The 19,145-nt window shown below is 39.4% G+C and overlaps 1 protein-coding gene across 1 annotated transcript in view; it reads left to right on the top strand.

Annotated features, from left to right (window-relative positions):
• The first annotated feature begins 9,494 nt into the window (after window positions 1–9,494).
• The window catches only part of PCNX4 (pecanex 4), a 39,579-nt gene continuing 29,928 nt past the window's right edge, over window positions 9,495–19,145 (top strand). The window contains exon 1 of the mRNA XM_068965288.1: window positions 9,495–9,677. The gene's annotated coding sequence lies outside the window, so the exon portion shown is untranslated. The remainder of the gene's footprint in view (window positions 9,678–19,145) is intronic.

The following is a 19,145-nucleotide window of genomic DNA, read 5'->3' as shown; positions in this document are numbered from 1 at the left end:
TATACACTTGGTTTTCATTTAAACCAAGAACCTAAAAAGCAGATTGAATAATATATTAATGATTAACATAAATTTTATTAAAAATTGTTATGTTTAAAATAATATTGCTAAAGACAACCCATATGAAAGTTTCTTCCATTAATACCTAGTCATTGCTAGTTCAGTAAAATAGGATTTCCATGTATTTTATCTTATAAGTTATATACAACATATACTTTTGATATATAAGTATTTTATATCTATATCTGTATGTATACACTAATTAATATATGTATATTTCATGTATATACTAAAATTAGGATTTTATATCTAACATTAGAAAGAAATCCTAATAATCTTAAGCATGTATTCTAAATTCAGTAAATGTTCTCATTTAGCATAAAATGAACTAACTTTAAGGATTCCTATTGATATAACACCAAAATGGTCAATATTCTAGGCTGTCTCTGGTTATCAGAGCTCAAAATTTACCAGTATACCAAATGACTTATTGTAACTTTTAACTGTAACATAACACTAAAAACTAATATAGCTTTTCTCCCTATGAAAGCATCATTGTTGTAATTTATTCACAGAAACTAGTAACTATATTTTTAAATTATTATCTGGATAAAAGTGTTATTATAAAAACAAAAATCCACTGTGCCAGTTTTCTAGTTATATAGCAGGTTGATGGGTTTGAGGGAGGGTAGAGTGGGTATTTTTGATTGTCAATTTATTTTAGTTTGCTGGCTATTTTATTATTTTAAGATTATCAAAGCTACACATATTGATAAAAAATATATTACCAGCACAAGAGTAATGGTAAAAAGTAAAAGTCCCTTTCCTATCAAACACCAGTTAGCCTCTTTAGAGGTTGAATTCTATCAGTTTCCTATGTGTCTATTAAAGGTAAGTATATGCAATGCATGCTCATGCATACATTTAGTTTTTATATAAGATCACAATAATTTAAAAAATTTTTACTTAGTAGAAGTGGACATGCCAAAAATGTACATTCTTTTAAATTTATTTAAAATTATCTCCTACTTAAGAATGTTTTGCATTTTGCTATTGCAAATGTTCTAAGGATATCTTTGTACAAATATCATTACATACTTAGGTGAGATGTCTGTAAAGGAAGGTATCTGTAAGGTATTTCTATAGATAAAACTTCTGTCAAAGGGAATTGCATTTAAAATTTTGCTTGATAGAGCAAAATCTCATATGTACCTCTAAATGCCATCCCACCAAAGTTGATTATTGCTGATATTGTTATTTCCCCTAAATTATTTATCTGTGAGTAACCTCCAATTTTCATGTTTTAAATATTAAGAGGGCATATTTTAAACCTGAAGAGGTCATCACAATGCAAGCTCTAGGAAGTAATTCTAACCAGTGGACATTTCCATTCAACAGCAATAGTATCATGAGTCTGGAGACACTATGACAGAGTATATTACCTTTACACAAATTATACCCAACTCTCCCCCACTGTCACATTCTTACTTAATTACAACTTCAAATGGAAATTTTATCAGAGAATTTATTTACTGCATTTCCTTATACTATATTCATTCTGCTGCTGCTGTTGCTGCTAAGTTGCTTCAGTCATGTCCAACTCTATGCGACCCATAGACAGCAGCCCACCAGGCTCCCCCATCGCTGGGATTCTCCAGGCAAGAACACGAGTGGGTAGCCATTTCCTTCTCCAATGCGTAAAAGTGAAAAGTGAAAGTGAAGTCGCTCAGTCGTGTCCAACTCTTAGCGACCCCATGGACTGCAGCCCACCAGGCTCCTCCATCCATGGGATTTTCCAGGCAAGAGTACTGGAGTGGGGTGCCATTGCCTTCTCCAATATTCATTCTAGGAAACTGAAAACAATGTTCACAAAATTCTAAACAATTGGTTCACTTATAAGCAAAAAAGTTAGCAGGCAAATCCCAGGAAAAGGACACTTTTTCAAGGCTACCAACTTCAGTTCTAGCTTTAGATATTAATATTACTAATAGGACACTGTAATTGCTGGTAAAACTGTCAATAGAAGAGGTTAACTAACATTCCAAATTTAATACAGGAGAACAGGGATAAAGATTTTGAAATCTGCACAGTCAACTCTTAATTATATATGTCAAACTAAAGGAAAATCATTATTAATTCATGTGGCATATAATTTAATTTTCATAAAGAGTAAAATCATAAATATGCCCATCAATATTTAAACAGAGTTTGGTTACTCTTAAAATTTGATCTTTCAGTGAAGTTATATTCACAAACTTTTACAAAAACTAACAACTTGAAAACACTTTTATATACTTCAATTTAGTGACTTTTCAGGCTACCAAAAATTGTTCTCTTTTTAAATGACTCTAAGGTACCAGTTGAGCTATTTCAAATTCTGAAAGATGATGCTGTGAAAGTGCTGCCCTCAATATGCCAGCAAATTTGGAAAACTCAGCAGTGGCCACAGGACTGGAAAAGGTCAGTTTTCATTCCATTCTCAAAGAAAGGCAATGCCAAAGAATGCTCAAACTACTGCACTCATCTCACACGCTAGTAAAGTACTGCTCAAAATTCTCCAAACAAGGCTTCAGCAATACGTGAATCGTGAACTTCCTGATGTTCAGCTGGTTTTAGAAAAGGCAGAGGAACCAGAGATCAAATTGCCAACATCTACTGGATCATCTAAAAAGCAAGAGAGTTCCAGAAAAACATCTATTTCTGCTATATGGACTATGCCAAAGCCTTTGACTGTGTGGATCACAATAAAGTGCAGAAAATTCTGAAAGAGATGGGAATACCAGACCACCTGATCTGCCTCTTGAGAAATCTGTATGCAGGCCAGGAAGCAACAGTTAGAACTGGACACGGAACAACAGACTGGTTCCAAATAGGAAAAGGAGTACATCAAGGCTGTATATTGTCATCCTGCTTATTTAACTTATATGCAGAGTACATCATGAGAAACGCTGGGCACGAAGAAGCACAAGCTGGCATCAAGACTGCTGGGAGAAATATCAATAACCTCAGATATGCAGATGACATCACCCTTATGGCAGATGGTGAAGAGGAACTAAAAAGCCTCTTGATGAAAGCGAAAGTGGAGAATGAAAAAGTTGGCTTAAAGCTCAACATTGAGAAAATGAAGATCATGGCATCTGGTCCCATCACTTCGTGGGAAATAGATGGGGAAACAGGGGAAATAGATGGGGAAACAGTGGAAACAAGTGTCAGACTTTATTTTTGGGGCTCCAAAGTCACTGCAGATGGTGACTGCAGCCATGAAATTAAAAGACGCTTACTCCTTGGAAGAAAAGTTACGACCAACCTAGATAGCATGTTGAAAAGCAGAGACACTACTTTGCCAACAAAGTTCTGTCTAGTCAACGCTATGGTTTTTCCTGTGGTCATGTATGGATGTGAGAAATGGACTGGGAAAAAAGCTGAGCACTGAAGAATTGATGCTTTTGAACTGCGGTGTTGGAGAAGACTCCTGAGAGTCCCTTGGAATGCAAGGAGATCCAAATAGTCCATTCTGAAGGAGATCAGCCCTGGGATTTCTTTGGAAGGAATGATGTTAAAGCTGAAACTCTAGTACTTTGGCCACCTCATGGGAAGAGTTGACTCATTGGAAAAGACTTTGATGCTGGGAGGGATTGGGGGCAGGAGGAGAAGGGGACAATAGAGGATGAGATGGCTGGATGGCATCACTGACTCAATGGACGTGAGTCTGAGTGAACTCCGGGAGTTGGTGATGGACAGGGAGGCCTGGCATGCTGCGGTTCATGGGGTTGCAGAGAGCTGGACACGACTGAGCGACGGAACTGAACTGAAAATAAGTTCCAGTGGTGATAACTTTTAAAAATAATATTAATTGAAAAGTTCTAAAATTTTAAAAATCTAAGCTGAAGTTACTGATTGAAATAATTAAATTTAAAAACTGCATAATAAAATTCAAAATTCTTCATCAAAATCAAAACCTGAGAAACTATCCATTCTACATTTCTCACAGGAATTACTGTAAGATTTTCAGAACTATAATTTAAAATGCATTGTCTTTTATAACAAAGCATAAAATCAATTAATGGCAAAGCTATGATTACATACTACTTGATGATTCTACTTATAAATACTTATGTGGTCTGAGACTTTTTTCTATAACAAAGTAAGTTTCAGTCAGTTCAGTTCAGTTCAGTCACTCAGTCGTGTCCGACTCTTTGCGACCCCATGAATCGCCGCACGCCAGGCCTCCCTGTCCATCACCATCTCCCGGAGTTCACTCAGACTCACGTCCATCGAGTCCGTGATGCCATCCAGCCATCTCATCCTGGGTCATCCCCTTCTCCTCCTGCCCCCAATCCTTCCCAGGATCAGAGTCTTTTCCAATGAGTCAACTCTTCGCATGAGGTGGCCAAAGTACTGGAGCTTCAGCATCATTCCTTCCAAAGAAATCCCAGAACTGATCTCCTTTAGAATGGACTGGTTGGATCTCCTTACAGTCCAAGGGACTCTCAAGAGTCTTCTCCAACTCCACAGTTCAAAAGCATCAATTCTTCGGCGCTCAGCCTTCTTCACAGTCCAACTCTCACATCCATACATGACCACAGGAAAATCCATAGCCTTGACTAGATGGACCTTAGTCGGCAAAGTAATGTCTCTGCTTTTCAAGATGCTGTCTAGGGTGGTCATAGCTTTTCTTCCAGGGAGCAAGTGTCTTTTAATTTCATGGCTCCAGTTACCATCTGCAGTAATTGTGGAGCCCCCCAAAATAAAGTCTCTTACCATCTATTTGCCATGAAGTGATAGGACCGGATGCCATGATCTTAATTTTCTGAATGTTGAGTTTTAAGCCAACTTTTTCAGTCTCCTCTTTCGCTTTCATCAAGAGGCTTCTTAGCTCCTCTTCACTTTCTGCCATAAGGGTGGTGTCATCTGCATATCTGAGGTTATTGATATTTCTCCTGGCAATCTTGATTCCAGCTTGTGTTTCTTCCAGTCCAGCGTTTCTCATGATGTACTCTGCATAGAAGTTCAATAAGCAGGGTGACAATATACAGCCTTGATGTACTCCTTCTCCTATTTGGAACCAGTCTGTTGTTCCATGTCCAGTTCTAACTGTTGCTTCCTGACCTCCATACAGATTTCTCAAGAGGCAGGTCAGGTGGTCTGGTATTCCCATCTCTTGAAGAATTTTCCACAGTTGATTGTGATCCACACAGTCAAAGGCTTTGGCATACTCAATAAAGCACAAACAGATGTTTTTCTGGAACTCTCTTGCTTTTTCCATGATCCAGCAGATGTTGGCAATTTGATCTCTGGTTCCTCTGCCTTTTCTAAAGCCAGCTTGAACATCAGGGAGTTCATGGTTCACGTATTGCGAAGCCTGGCTTGGAGAATTTTGAGCATTACTTTACTAGCATGTGAGATGAGTGCAATTGTGTGGTAGTTTGAGCATTCTTTGGCATTGCCTTTCTTTGGGACTGGAATGAAAACTGACCTTTTCCAGTCCTGTGGCCACTGCTGAGTTTTCCAGATTTGCTGGCATATTGAGTGCAGCACTTTCACAGCATCATCTTTCAGGATTTGAAACAGCTCAACTGGAATTCCATCACCTCCACTAGCTTTGTTCGTAGTGATGCTTTCTAAGGCCCACTTGACTTCACATTCCAGGATGTCCGGCTCTCAGTGAGTGATTATACCATCGTGATTATCTTGGTTGTGAAGATCTTTTTTGTACAGTTCTTCCATGTATTCTTGCCCCTCTTCTTAATATCTTCTGCTTCTGTTAGGTCCATACCATTTCTGCGTTTTATCAAGGGCATCTTTGCATGAAGTGTATCTTTCCCTTTCTCCTTTGCCTTTCCCTTCTCTTCTTTTCTCAGCTATTTGTAAGGCTCCTCAGACAACCATTTTCTGTTTTTGCATTTCTTTTTCTTGGGGGATGGTCTCAATCACTGCCTTCTGTACAATGTCACGAATTGTATCCAGAGTTCTTCAGGCACTCTATCAGATCTAATCCCTTGAATCTATTTGTCACTTCCACTGTATAATCATAAGGGATTTGATTTAGGTCATACCTGAATGGTCTAGTGGTTTTCCCTACTTTCTTTAAGTCTGAATTTGGCATAAGGAGTTCATGATCTTAGCCACAGTCAGCTCTGAGTTCAAGGTAGGTAGTAAGTTAAATAACAAGTTTTGTTTATATAGATTTCTCTGCCTGTCTTTAGTGATAAGGATGTCTTTCTACTTTCTAGTACAGGTAGGGTACCTTTCACATGGGACCTTTAGTTCCTGGTTTCAGGGACACTGAGAGGAGGTTCAAAGGTCCCTCTGGCACCCACCATTCCTTTAGTAACTTTAATTCAAAATAATCAATATTATTATTGAGGCATATTTTGAGGTGGCTTGCCCAAGGTCCAAGTAGTTTTAACTCAGGTTTCTGGATCACAGAGCATCTACTCTTTACCACTCTATACTGACTTCTTAGGAGTAGCTGATATGCTTCAAAAATGCTTAATGTGGTACCATGACCCACGATGACTGAAGTTATATCTTCCCCAAAAGACTGGAAAAGATTAGGGATGAAACAAATACACGCTTCCTCTTCACAACAAACTAGGAAAAGTTCTATTTTCAAATTATATCCTTGAAAGCAAGTATGTATGTATGTTATTCAAATGGGAACCGAGTTCTTGCCCTCAGATCCGAAGGAAATCCACAAACACTCACAGTAGCAAGTGAATAGGATTTTTTAAAGAGAAAGAAAGTACAAAGCTCTCAGCATAGACATTGAGAGGGGGTAAAGAGTTCCCCACAAGGCCAGACTTACAGTAGTTTTTATATCCTTCCTTAAATCATGTTATTTCTAACCAATCAAGTTAAAGGTCAAGATACTTAACAAGTTTGTGACTTCTCTTTATCCTCCAATGGGGAAACAATGGAAACAGTGACAGATTTTTTTGGGGGGGTGGGGGTGGGGGCTCCAAAATCACTGCAGATGATGACCGCAGCCATGAAATTAAAAGACGCTTACTCCTTGGAAGAAAAGCTGTAACCAACCTAGGCAGCATATTAAAAAGCAGAGACAGTACTTTATTTACAAAGGTCCTATAGTCAAAGCTATGGTTTTTCCAGTAGTCATGTATGGATGTAAGAGTTGTACCATAAAGAAAGCTAAGCACCAAAGAATTGATGTTTTTGAGCTGTGGTGCTGGAGAAGACTCCTGAGAGTTGCTTGGACTGCAAGGAGATCCAACCAGTTAGTCCTAATGGAAATCAGTCCTGAATAATCATTGGAAGCACTGGTGCTGAAGCTGAAACTCCAATACTTTGGCTACCTGATGAGAAGAACTGACTCACTGGAAAAGACCCTAATGCTGGGAAAGATTTAAGGCAGGATGAGAAAAACAGAGGATGAGATGGTTGGACGACATCACCGAGTCAACAGACATGAGTTTGGGCAAGCTCTGGAAGTTTGTGAGAGACCAGGAAGCCTGTTGTGCTGCAATCCATGGAGTAGCAAAGAGTCATACAGGACTGAGCAACTTAACTGATCCTTGGATTAAGTCACCTCTCTTTTTCACGCCCCCTGGCCATTTTACAATGGGCCAGATGTATGGGTTTAAGATTAAGGATCACCAGTTGTTTTTCCCTCAGACATATGGAACAGAAGCTAATTACTGCGCTCCCTTGTGACTCAGCTACTAAAGAATCTGCCTGCAATGTGGGAGACCTGGGTTCCGATCCCTGGGTTGGGAAGGTTCCCTGGAGAAGGAAACTGGCTACCCACTCCAGTATTCTGGCCTGGAGAATTCCATGGATGGTATAGTCCATGGGGTTGCAGAGTCCAACACAACTGAGTGACTTTTACTTTCACTTTCCCTGGATCTGGGTGCTGATAATTGATCAGACCAAAGACACATTCCAGAAATTCAGGACAATGGAGCAAGACATTTACTGAAAAAAAGTCCAGAGGTCTCAGAGTTCTACACTGACTGCCTAGTAATTTCTACCTCATTATCACCATGGATGGTGCAAAGGGTTTTCTTCCACATGGTTTCAATAAACTACACTATTCCTCTGGATAGATTTGTATCTTCTTTTTTATAAGCCTTGGCTTTCTTTTCAGTTCAGTCGCTCAGTCTGTCCGACTTTGCCACTCCATGGACTGCAGGCACACCAGGCTTTCCCATCCATCACTAACTCCCGAGCTTGTTCAGACTCATGTCCATGGAGTTGGTGATGCCATCCAAACATCTGGTCTTCTGTCCTCTCCTCCTCTTGCCTTCAATCAATCTTTCCCAGCATCAGGGTGTTTTCCAATGAGTCAGGTTGCTTTCTTTAAATTAACACCAAAAGGTTTCCCCCATTATGGTCCGAAATCCTAAGTACTTAAGAACTAAGCCGTTACTTTCAGTAAAACCAAGAAAGAAACTAAAAAGGATGCATTCATAGTTCTGAGATAAGGAGATCCAGACAGTCCTTAAGCCAATCAAGAGTCTCTGTGTATGCAAAACTGATGATCAATGCGGGCGGGGGAGGAAGGAGACAAGGCTACCTAGATACCTACAAATTGGCTTTAAGTTCACCTCTAAATCCTTAAGAGACCAATTTAAAGAGCTCTTAACTTGCATCTTGGAAGGTGTCCAAAACTTAGGGAAGCAATGAAACTTGGTGGAATATGTAGGCAGTCGTGATGGGCATGTTTTAACTTTCAAACTACCAAAACTGGGGACTTCAAGGCCACCCTGTAAAGACTGCCAGACCAAAAATTACTACCACTAATAATAGTCCGCCATTATTTAAAAAATAGCTCTTTTAAAAAGATGGAAGACGGTAACTCTGGCTGACTTTATTAATAAACACCTTGGTGGCATGTTTCACTTATGGGTATTTTGGTTCATAGTATTTAAAATGCAGTCACAAATCCACTCCTGGGCGAAAAACGCAATAAAGGGGCGACAGCGAACACGTATATGTATGAAGTATCACTTAAACGCATTTATTACCGTCAATGTATTGGGTGGCGACGGCCAAAGTGCGGCTGTGGTTAACGTAGGTCGCGGGACCCTGAGCGGTTGAAGTCTCACTACACCCTGACTAGTCAGTCAGACCACTGAGTGCTACACGCTCTCAAAATGGCGCCGGCTCTTAAACTCTCTCTATCAGCCCCAGCGCTCTACTTTCCGGAGGAACGTCGCGTCACCAGGGCAACGACGCTCTTGCGTGGCAGCGCGACGCGGGTGAAAGTTCAGAGCTAGAGTGACGATCCCCCACCGCCGCTTCTGGGCCCTAGGCGACGCCCGAGCCCACGCAAGTCCCACAGTCCCGGGTCAGGCGAGCGTTGGCTCAGAGCTGGAACGATCCGAGCGCGCCTCTCCCCGCACTCGACCTTGCCTGGTCAGGCTGAGGCCCAGATGTAACCTCAGGCCGAGGGGCGGGACGGGCCGAGCGCGCGGCCCGCCCCCGAGGTCCGTTCCGCGCCCTGGGGCGCCTGCTGGAGTTGACGTTAGCCATGGAAACGAGGTGCCGGTCTCGACGCCACCGCGGTGAGCTGGTTGCCGTGGCCGCCACAGTTCCTCTGCCTCGGCGTTCGGACCGCAGGCAGCCTTCAGGCGGGAGCGCGCAGCCCGGGTATACCTGCAAAAGTGCTGTCACCGGAATGCCTTCGCTTCGCCTCTTCCCTCAGGTGACTCCAGGTACGTTAGATCCCTGATACCCACCTGGGCAGTTCTTGGCCGCCTTAATTTCCAAGCCTGTGCAGAGTGATGACTGCATTTTTTAAGACATGAGATGAGCTCTGTCTCTAGAGTTCATCAATCTGGTGTGCCTTTAACTTTCTTTCGTAAGGTTTCTTTAGACTGTTGAATTTTAGTATTTTATTACTGAGAGACACTTGTGAAATGGAAAATGGCCCTTTCAGTCTTGGTTTAGGAATGGGTTTGTTATCCAAATAAAGATTACGAACTATGGCCCTTGCTACTGTATTAATTTTCTCCTTTTCTCCACTTTTGCCCTAAATCAGTCAAATCACGGACTCCTGAACAGGAACAACTCTTTCCCCACCGATCTGCACTGTCTCTCCACAATCCTGTGTTTATCAAGGACCAACATTGACTTCTGTGAAGTCTACTCCACCAGAAGTTACTTATCAGGCCTCTGAATTATTTTTTTCTCTTATTCAGCTGTATAATCTTAGGTGGATTTTTTTCTCATTCCCACAATTAGGGCAGAGCCCATCCTTTATATTATTGGATGTCTATCATCACCCATGCCAAATCTCCACATCTTTATCATAGCATCCAAAGCCAGTTAAGATGTTGCCATTTTAGTCGTTTAATTGTTTGGACACCTGACCATCACTTTATTTAATTTCCGACTTAAAGAACTGCCTACTAGTTATTAGCTGCCGCAGAAAGTGGGGGGGGGGGGTGACCTTTTCTGTTTCTTTTTCTTTTGTAAGAACTTTATTGAGATTAAAATTCACATTCCATACAATTCAAATTTAAAACATTTTCATCACGCCCCCAAAAAGCTCTGTACCCTTTAGCAGCCATTCTCCCTGCCCTCCAGTCTTCACTGTCCCCACCAGCGCTAAGCAAACCCTAATCTGTTTTCTGTCCTTATAGATTTGCTCTGGACGTTTCAGATAAATGGAATTGTACAGTATGTGGCCTTTTGTGATTGGCTTCTTCCACTAAGCATTCTGTTTTCAGGGTTCATTCATGTTGTATTAATAGCGTGCATCAGTATTTCACTGTTGTTTGTAGTCTTGTTAATATTCCAATGTATGGCTGTATCTGGAGAAGGAAATGGCAACCCACTCCAATGTTCTTGCCTGGAGAATCCCATGGACAGAGGAGCTTGGCAGGCTGCAGTCCATGGGGTCGCAAGGAGTCGGATACAACTGAAGCAACTGGACATGCACCTATGGATATATCACGTTTTATTTCATCTGTTGATGGCCATTTATGTTGTTTCCATTTGAGGCTATTAATAATATTTCTTCTATGAATGTTCATGTACAAATACTTGTGTAGGCTTATGTTTTCTTTTCTCATGGGTAAGTACCTAGGAATGAAACTGCTAGGTTATATGGTGTGTGTGTGTGTTAGTCACGCAGTTGTGTCCAGCTCCGTGAGACCCCATGGACTGTGGCCTGCCAGGCTTCTCTGTCCATGGAATACTCCAGGCAAGAATACTGGAGTGGAATATGATAACTCTATGTTTAGCCTTTTAAGGAACTGCCAGACTGTTTCCAAAGCAGCTGGACCATTTTACCTTATCATTTGAGTGTTCTGATTTCTCTATAACTCTGGCAGTACTTGTTATTGTCAAGTGGATTTGAAGATATTGTGGTTTTGGTTTGCACTTCTCCAATGAGTAGTGTTGTTGAACATCATTTCGTATGCTTATGTTGGCCATTTGTGTATTATCTATGGAGAAATGTCTATTCAGATCATTTGGCCAGTTTTAAATTATTTATATTTTCATTAAGTTGTAAGGCATTTTTCTAGATTGTCATTACAAGTCCCATAACGAATATATAATTTGCAGAAATTTTCTCCCATTCTGTGAATGATTTTTGCATTTTTTCCATTACCTTTTACTTTTTATTTTACTTTTTTTAAATTGGGTTATAGTTGGTTTATACTGCTGTGTCAGTTTCTGCTGTATAGCATAGTGCATCATCCATACATATGCATATGTCTCCTCTTTTTCGGATTTCCTTCCTATTTAGGTCACCACAGAGCACAGAGCAGGGTTCCCTGGGCCATACAGTAGGTTCTCATTCGTTATCTATTTTATATATAGTAGTGTATATAGATGAATCCCAGTCTCCCAATTCATCCTGCCCCCACCCCTGCCTTGTTTTCACTTTCTTGATGGAGAGAACGTTTTCTTTTACACACTTGCCCCTCTTATGTGTGTTTGTCTTATCAAGTAGTCCTACCTGCCATTGCCATGCTGGCTTAGGTAACAAAAGCTTCCTATATTGACATTTGTAGATTTCTCTCAGGCCCACCCTTCTCTGAAAACCCCTTTTCCAAATTTATCCTTCTGTTTCTCAATTCACACACAAAAAACCCCCAGAACTTCCATTTCATATGTCAGTAGCTTGGTGTGATTGAAAAACTCTTCAATGTAGGCCATTTTGTTTCTTTTCCTAACATGAAGTTTGTTTATTTTTTTAATTGAAGGATAATTGCTTTACAGAATTCAAATCTCAATATGAATCAGCCATAGGTATACATATATCCCCTCCCTTTTCAACCTCCCTCCCATCTCCCTCCCCATCCCACCCCTCTAGGTTGATAGAGAGCCCCTGAGCCTCTGTTTGAGTTTCCTGAGCCATATAGCAAATTCCCGTTGGCTATCTATTTTACATATGGTAATGTAAGTTTCCATCTTACTCTTTCCATACATCTCACCCTCTCCTCTCTTCTCATGTCCATAAGCCTATTCTCTGTTTCTCCATTGCTGTCCTGAAAATAAATTCTTCAGAACCATTTTTCTAGATTCTGTATATGTGCGTTAGAATACAATATTTATCTTTCTCTTTCTGACTCACTTCACTCTGTATAATAGGTTCTAGGTTCATCCACCTCATTAGAACTGACTCAAATGCATTCCTTTTTATGGCTGAGTAATATTCCATTGTGTATATGTACCACAACTTCTTCATTCATCTGTCAATGGGCATCTAGGTTGCTTCCATGTTCTAGCTATTGTAAGTAGTGCTGTAGTGAACAATGGGATACATGTGTCTTTTTTAATCCTGGTTTCCTCAGGGTATATGCCTAGGAGTGGGATTGCTGGGTCATATGGTGATTTTATTCCTAGTTTTTAAGGAATCTCCATACTGTCTTCCATAGTGGCTGTATCAGTTTACATTTCAACCAACAGTGCAAGAATATTCCCTTTTCTCCACACCCTCTCCAGCATTTATTGTTCGTAGACTTTTTGGTGATGGCCATTCTGACCAGTTTGAGGTGATATCTCATTGTGGTTTTGATTTGCATTTCTCCAATAATGAGCAGTGCTGAGCATCTTTTCCTGTGTCTGTTAGCCGTCTGTATGTCTCCTTTGGAGAAATGTCTGTTTAGGTCTTTTTCTCACTTTTTGATTGGGTTGTTTGTTTTTCTGGTATTGGGTTGTATGAGCTGCTTGTATATTTTGGAAATTAATCCTTTGTCAGTTGTTTCATTTGTTGTTATTGTCTCCCATTCCAAGGGTTGTCTTTTCACCTTGCTTATAGTTTCCTTTACTGTGCAAAAGCTTTTTATGTTTAATCAGGTCCCACTTGTTTACTTTTGTTTTTATTTCCATTACTCTAGGAGGTGGGTTATAAAGGATCTTGCTTTGATTTATGTCATCAAGTGTTCTGCCTGTGTTTTCGTCTAGGAGTTTTATAGTTTCTGCCCTTACCTTTAGGTCATTAATCCATTTCGAGTTATCTTTGTGTATGGTGTTAGGAAGTGTTCTAATTTCATTCTTTTACATGTAGCTGTCCAGTTTTCCCAGCACCATTTATTTAAGAGGCTGTCTTTGCCCCGTTGTATCTTCTTGCCTCCTTTGTCAAAAATAAGGTACGCATAGGTGCATGGGTTTATTTCTGGGCTTTCTATCTTGTTCCATTGGTCTATATTTCTGTTTTTGTGCCAGTACCATACTGTCTTGATGACTGTAGCTTTGTAGTATAATCTGAAGTCAGGAAGGTGGATTCCTCCAGCTGCATTCTTCTTTCTCAAGACTTCTTTGGCTATCCAGGGTCTTTTGTGTTTCCATGTGAATTGTGAAATTTTTTGTTCTAGTTCTGTGAAAAATGCCATTGGTAATTTGGTAGGGATCACATTGAATCAGTAGATTGTGTTTGGTAGTATAGTCGTTTTCACAAAATTGATTCTTCATACCTAGGAATGTGAAATACCTCTCCATCTGTTTATGTTTTCTTTGATTTTTTTCATTAGTGTCATAATTTTCTGTGTACAGTTCTTTTTCCTAACATGAAGTTTTTGGTTTTCCGAATTAGTAAAGGTGATTATGCTTAGCAAAGTAGAACTTTTGTATATTTCCTTTCATATTTTAAAAATAATTTATTTATTTTGGCTGTGCTGGGTCTTTCTTGCTGTGCAGGCTTTTCTCTAGTTGCAGAGAGCTGGGGCAACTCTCAAGTTGTGGTGCACAGGCTTCTCATGCAGTGACTTCTCTTGTTGTGGAGTGCAAGCTCTAGGGTGCCCAGGTTTTAGTAGTTGCCACATATGAGCTTAGTAGTTGTGGCTACTGGACTCTGGAGCACAGACTGAATGGTTGAGGCATACAGGTTTAGTTGCTTCGCAGCATATGGGATCTTTCCAGACCAGGGATTGAACCTGTGTCTCCTTCACTGGCAGGTGGATTCTTCACCACTGAGGCACCAGGGAAGCCCCTCCTTTCAAATTTCAAAAAAAATACTCTTTTGGAACATGGATGAGCACATTCTATTCATTATTGACTAAGTTTGTGTTGGCATTTTTAAATAGAGCAAGAATTTCTTCTTCTTGTCAAATTTAGTTTTTTTAAATATTTTTAACTTGTAAACTAACTTTCTGTTCCTTGCTTACTCTGTGTTCTTGATAATGAAAATTAAAATAATTCCAGAATTGCTTTTAACAGTAACAATTATTTGGGAGGAAAATTATCTCTCTTCTACTTGGTTATAAACTCCTTTGAGTCAGACAGCAGTTTTTGTACTATCACCTAACACATTGTAGATCATCAAAAGTTATTCCAATGTTTACATTTGTGGAAAGTACTAATTTATCATTTAGCTGTTTCTCTGTGAAAGGAAGAATTTAGTCTGTTTTAACAACTATTAAAATGTAATGGTTAATCCTTGCCAGCATCTTCTAACAGTGCTTCAAGAGCAAGTTAACATAGTGGGGGGAAAGGGTTGTAACATAAGTCACAATTGATATCCTTCATATATAAAAAGTTTTTTAAAATAAGAAAAGTGAATACTTCAGTAGAAAAGAGGCCAAGGACATGAGGCAATTACAAAAAATACGTGACATTTATCTACACACACAACACATATACATATATGTAATGAATATTCTCAGAGAGATAGAGCATAGTCATAAAATAATAATAGTATTCTATAAAAAGCAATATTTAGGGATGAAAAAGTGCTTTTAGAAGTTAAAAATAGGGAGAGCAAAGATTTACTGAAACTTGATGTTCCTCAAAGTACAACAAAACTTCAGTAGAGGTACAGTGCACAAGTGCTCCTTGGATATCACCTCATACCTGTTAGGATAGCTGTTAAAAAAAAAAAGACTGCAAGTGTTGGGGAGGATGTGGAGAAATTGGAACCTTCCCACTGTTAGTGGGAATACAAAATGGCACATTGCACAAAAGTAGTACAGTGCTACTGGAAACATTATGAAGAGTCCTCAAAAAATTAAAAATGGAACTGCCATGTGATCCAGTAATTCCATTTCTGGGTATTTATCCGAATTAATTGAAAGGAGAGTCTTTCAATATATTTGCACTTTCATGTTTCAGTTCAGTTCAGTTCAATTCAGTCGCTCAGTTGTGTCTGACTCTTTGCGACCCCATGAATCGCAGCACGCCAGGCCTCCCCGTCCATCACCATCTCCCGGAGTTCACTCAGATTCACGTCCATCGAGTCCGTGATGCCATCCAGCCATCTCATCCTGGGTCATCCCCTTCTCCTCCTGCCCCCAATCCCTCCCAGCATCAGAGTCTTTTCCAATGAGTCAACTCTTCGCATGAGGTGGCCAAAGTACTGGAGCTTCAGCTTTAGCATCATTCCTTCCAAAGAAATCCCAGGGTTGATCTCCTTTAGAATGGACTGGTTGTATCTCCTTGCAGTCCAAGGGACTCTCAAGAGTCTTCTCCAACACCACAGTTCAAACACAGCAATTCTTCGGCACTCAGCCTTCTTCACAGTCCAAGTCTCACATCCATACATGACCACAGGAAAAACCATAGCCTTGACTAGACGGACCTTAGTCAGCAAAGTAATGTCTCTGTTTTTGAATATACTATCTAGGTTGGTCATAACTTTTCTTCCAAGGAGTAAGCGTCTTTTAATTTCATGGCTGCAATCACCATCTGCAGTGATTTTGGAGCCCAAAAAATAAAGTCTGACACTGTTTCTACTGTTTCCCCATCTATTTCCCATGAAGTGATGGGACCAGATGCCATGATCTTCGTTTTCTGAATGTTGAGCTTTAAGCCAACTTTTTCACTCTCCTGTTTCACTTTCATCAAGAGGCTTTTTAGTTCCTCTTCACTTTCTGCCATAAGGGTGGTGTCATCTGCATATCTGAGATTATTGATATTTCTCCCAGCAATCTTGATTCCAGCTTGTGTTTCTTCCAGTCCAGTGTTTCTCATGATGTACTCTGCATAGAAGTAAAATAAGCAGAAGCATTATTCATAATAGCCAAAAAGTGGAGGCAAACCAAGTGTCCATCATCTGATGAATGGATAGAGAGCATGTGGTATGTACATAAAGTGGAATATTAATAAGGCCTAAAAAAGAAACCCTGCCAGATGTGACAACATGGATGAGCCTGGAAGACATGATAAATTAAAGAAGCAAGTCACAGAAAGGCAAATACTACATGATTCCACTTACATAGGTATCTAAAATCGTCAGAGTCCTAGAAACAGGGAGTAGAATGATGTGCCAGGCACTTGGGGGAAGAATAAATGGAAAGTTACTATTTAGCAAGTTTTAGTTACCCAAGCTGAATAAATTCTAGAGACTTACTGTACAACATTACCTTGCCAGTTAACAATGCTGCATTGTACACTTAAAAATCTAAGAGGGTAGATCTTACGCTAGTATCTTTTTCATTAAAAAAAAAATTCTAATCTAATAGAAAATAAATGTGTGGATTCAGTGAATGAAACCAACAATAAAAACAGTATGCTAGATTTTTTTTTTTAAGTAATCTTTGCTAACCAAAATCAGGCAATTGCTAAATCTTCTATTTCTAGGAATTCTTTTTGCCAAATATAGAGAACTATGAATTCAAAATAATCCCCCCAAAGTGCCACTTTTTCTTATCTCTTTCTTTGTTTTAAGGAATTTTCAGGCTAATATCTTGCATGATTACCAAAGTTAAGATTTTGGTAACTAAGTACTCCCATCTGTATCACTGCCAAATTGATCTCTGTTTCCTATTGGATAATGGGTAAAAAATGCGACTCGGATTCCAAATAAAGCAACCTATTTACGACTGTTTTGTCGGCCTGCTTTCAGAGTAGCATATGAAGAAAGCTGCTGCTGCTGCTGCTACTGCTGCTAAGTCGCTTCAGTCGTGTCTGACTCTGTGCGACCCCATAGACGGCAGCCCACCAGGCTCTCCCGTCTCTGGGATTCTCCAGGCAAGAACACTGGAGTGGGTTGCCATTTCCTTCTCCATGAAGAAAGCATACGGCTTAAATCATTGCTGTGGAAACCATCTTTATCCCTTAACTTCTCTTTTCACAGCTTTTACATTTTTTTCCCCCAAAGCCTTGAGCTATTATTCATTTCAACATGTTGTAAGTAGCAGCCATATAAATACATCAGTCTGTCTTTAGCAGTCTCTCAGAGTGTGCCAAATTTTCATTTAGGGAGTTAGTTTTAATATGATTTTATTTTTCATGCTAGTAATCCAGATTAGGATTTAGAAAATCTGTCTATATAAATGTAACTGTCCTTTCATACAAAGAAGATGTTTTTAAAGTATTCCAGGATCTGTAATAAAGTAAAAGCCAAACAGTACTAATTTATCGTAATTTTTGCCTAAATGAATTTACAGCATTTGTCATATAATCCTCTTTTATCCTTACGGTATGAGAAAAAAACAACCTGATGTACATGCTGCCTATGAAATTTCTATTTATTTATTTTTTCTTGTGTACCTTCATTCATGACATTCTTCTTTAAATGGTGTATCTTTTTTAACTCCACCTGGCTAAATATTTAAGGTTCCAACTGAAGCCCAGGCCAATATTTCTGAAAGCGATTTCCACAAAACACTGCACACATGATCCGTTATTAGATATCAAGGGGAAAATAGGTTCCAAGGTCAAAGAAGTGTGGAAAACTTAAATGATATATTTTAAGCAGATTTGAAATGGTGTTTTGTTTAGTTTTTAACTTGAAAATGTCTCAGAATCTTTGGTCTGCTGATATCCATTGTGACTTTTCAAGATGACAGTCTGGTATAGTAGTTTCTCAAACTTCTTTAACCATAGACATCTGTTTAAGAAACATTCTGTAGGGCAAACAGTCCTGTATCTTTCAGCCTTTCTTTTTGTATGCTTTTAAAATAAATCGCCATCCCAGTGTCCTCCCCATGCTTCTAAGGCTTCTTGAGGGAACTTGTGCTCTTCATACTTTTTAGTCTGTCCTCGCTTCAGTATCACTCCTGCCTTGTTCTGTCCCTTGTGCCTGCTGTTCTTCCTCCACTTTTCTCTCCCAGTAAGAACTAACTCCTCTTTCCTGATAATGAAGGACATTAAAGTATATCATTAAACATGTAGTGAATTAAAATTAGACTTCTGACATGTTAAAATTCTCTGGCCATTCCCTTCTCCATGGAAGAAACCCAGCCATATTTCTCCTTCAGGCTCATTCTGCTCCAGTATTACTGGGATACTATACTGCTCTAGGCAAAATCTTCTCTGAGCTGGTAGTACTATCATTAGATGCCATTATTTAGTCCATAAGAGAAGTAAATTAAGATACTTTCCAAACATTTAAAAACCGGAAATAAAGAGTTTATGGGTTTACTATTTTGAATGGGGCAGAATATGCTGGAAGAAATTTTCAGAAACAATAAGTAACATCCAACTTCCCTTTCGAACAGCAATATTTAATTTTCTTCAGTTTTAATCTTAGTTAAGCTATGCCATTAATGTACTAAATGCCTTTCTGTGCCAGGGTATTTTACTAAATATTATAGAGAATCAGAAGTATCTCAAGATTTGGCCCTTACCCACAAATAATTTATTAGTAGAGAAAAAAAATTTTGAAAAGATACCATGTAAAGAGGTAACTAATACAAGAAATGCCCCCAGTTGATACATGTTAGAAGATGAGTATATTACAAATAAGCCATGTTTTGAGTATACAGAGGAGAGAGACACCGTTTGGTCTA

This window comes from Capricornis sumatraensis, chromosome 2 (assembly GCF_032405125.1).
Source record: "Capricornis sumatraensis isolate serow.1 chromosome 2, serow.2, whole genome shotgun sequence".
NCBI lineage: Eukaryota > Metazoa > Chordata > Mammalia > Artiodactyla > Bovidae > Capricornis > Capricornis sumatraensis.
Note: the sequence above shows the minus strand (reverse complement) of the source record. Positions and strands in the feature narration are given on the sequence as shown.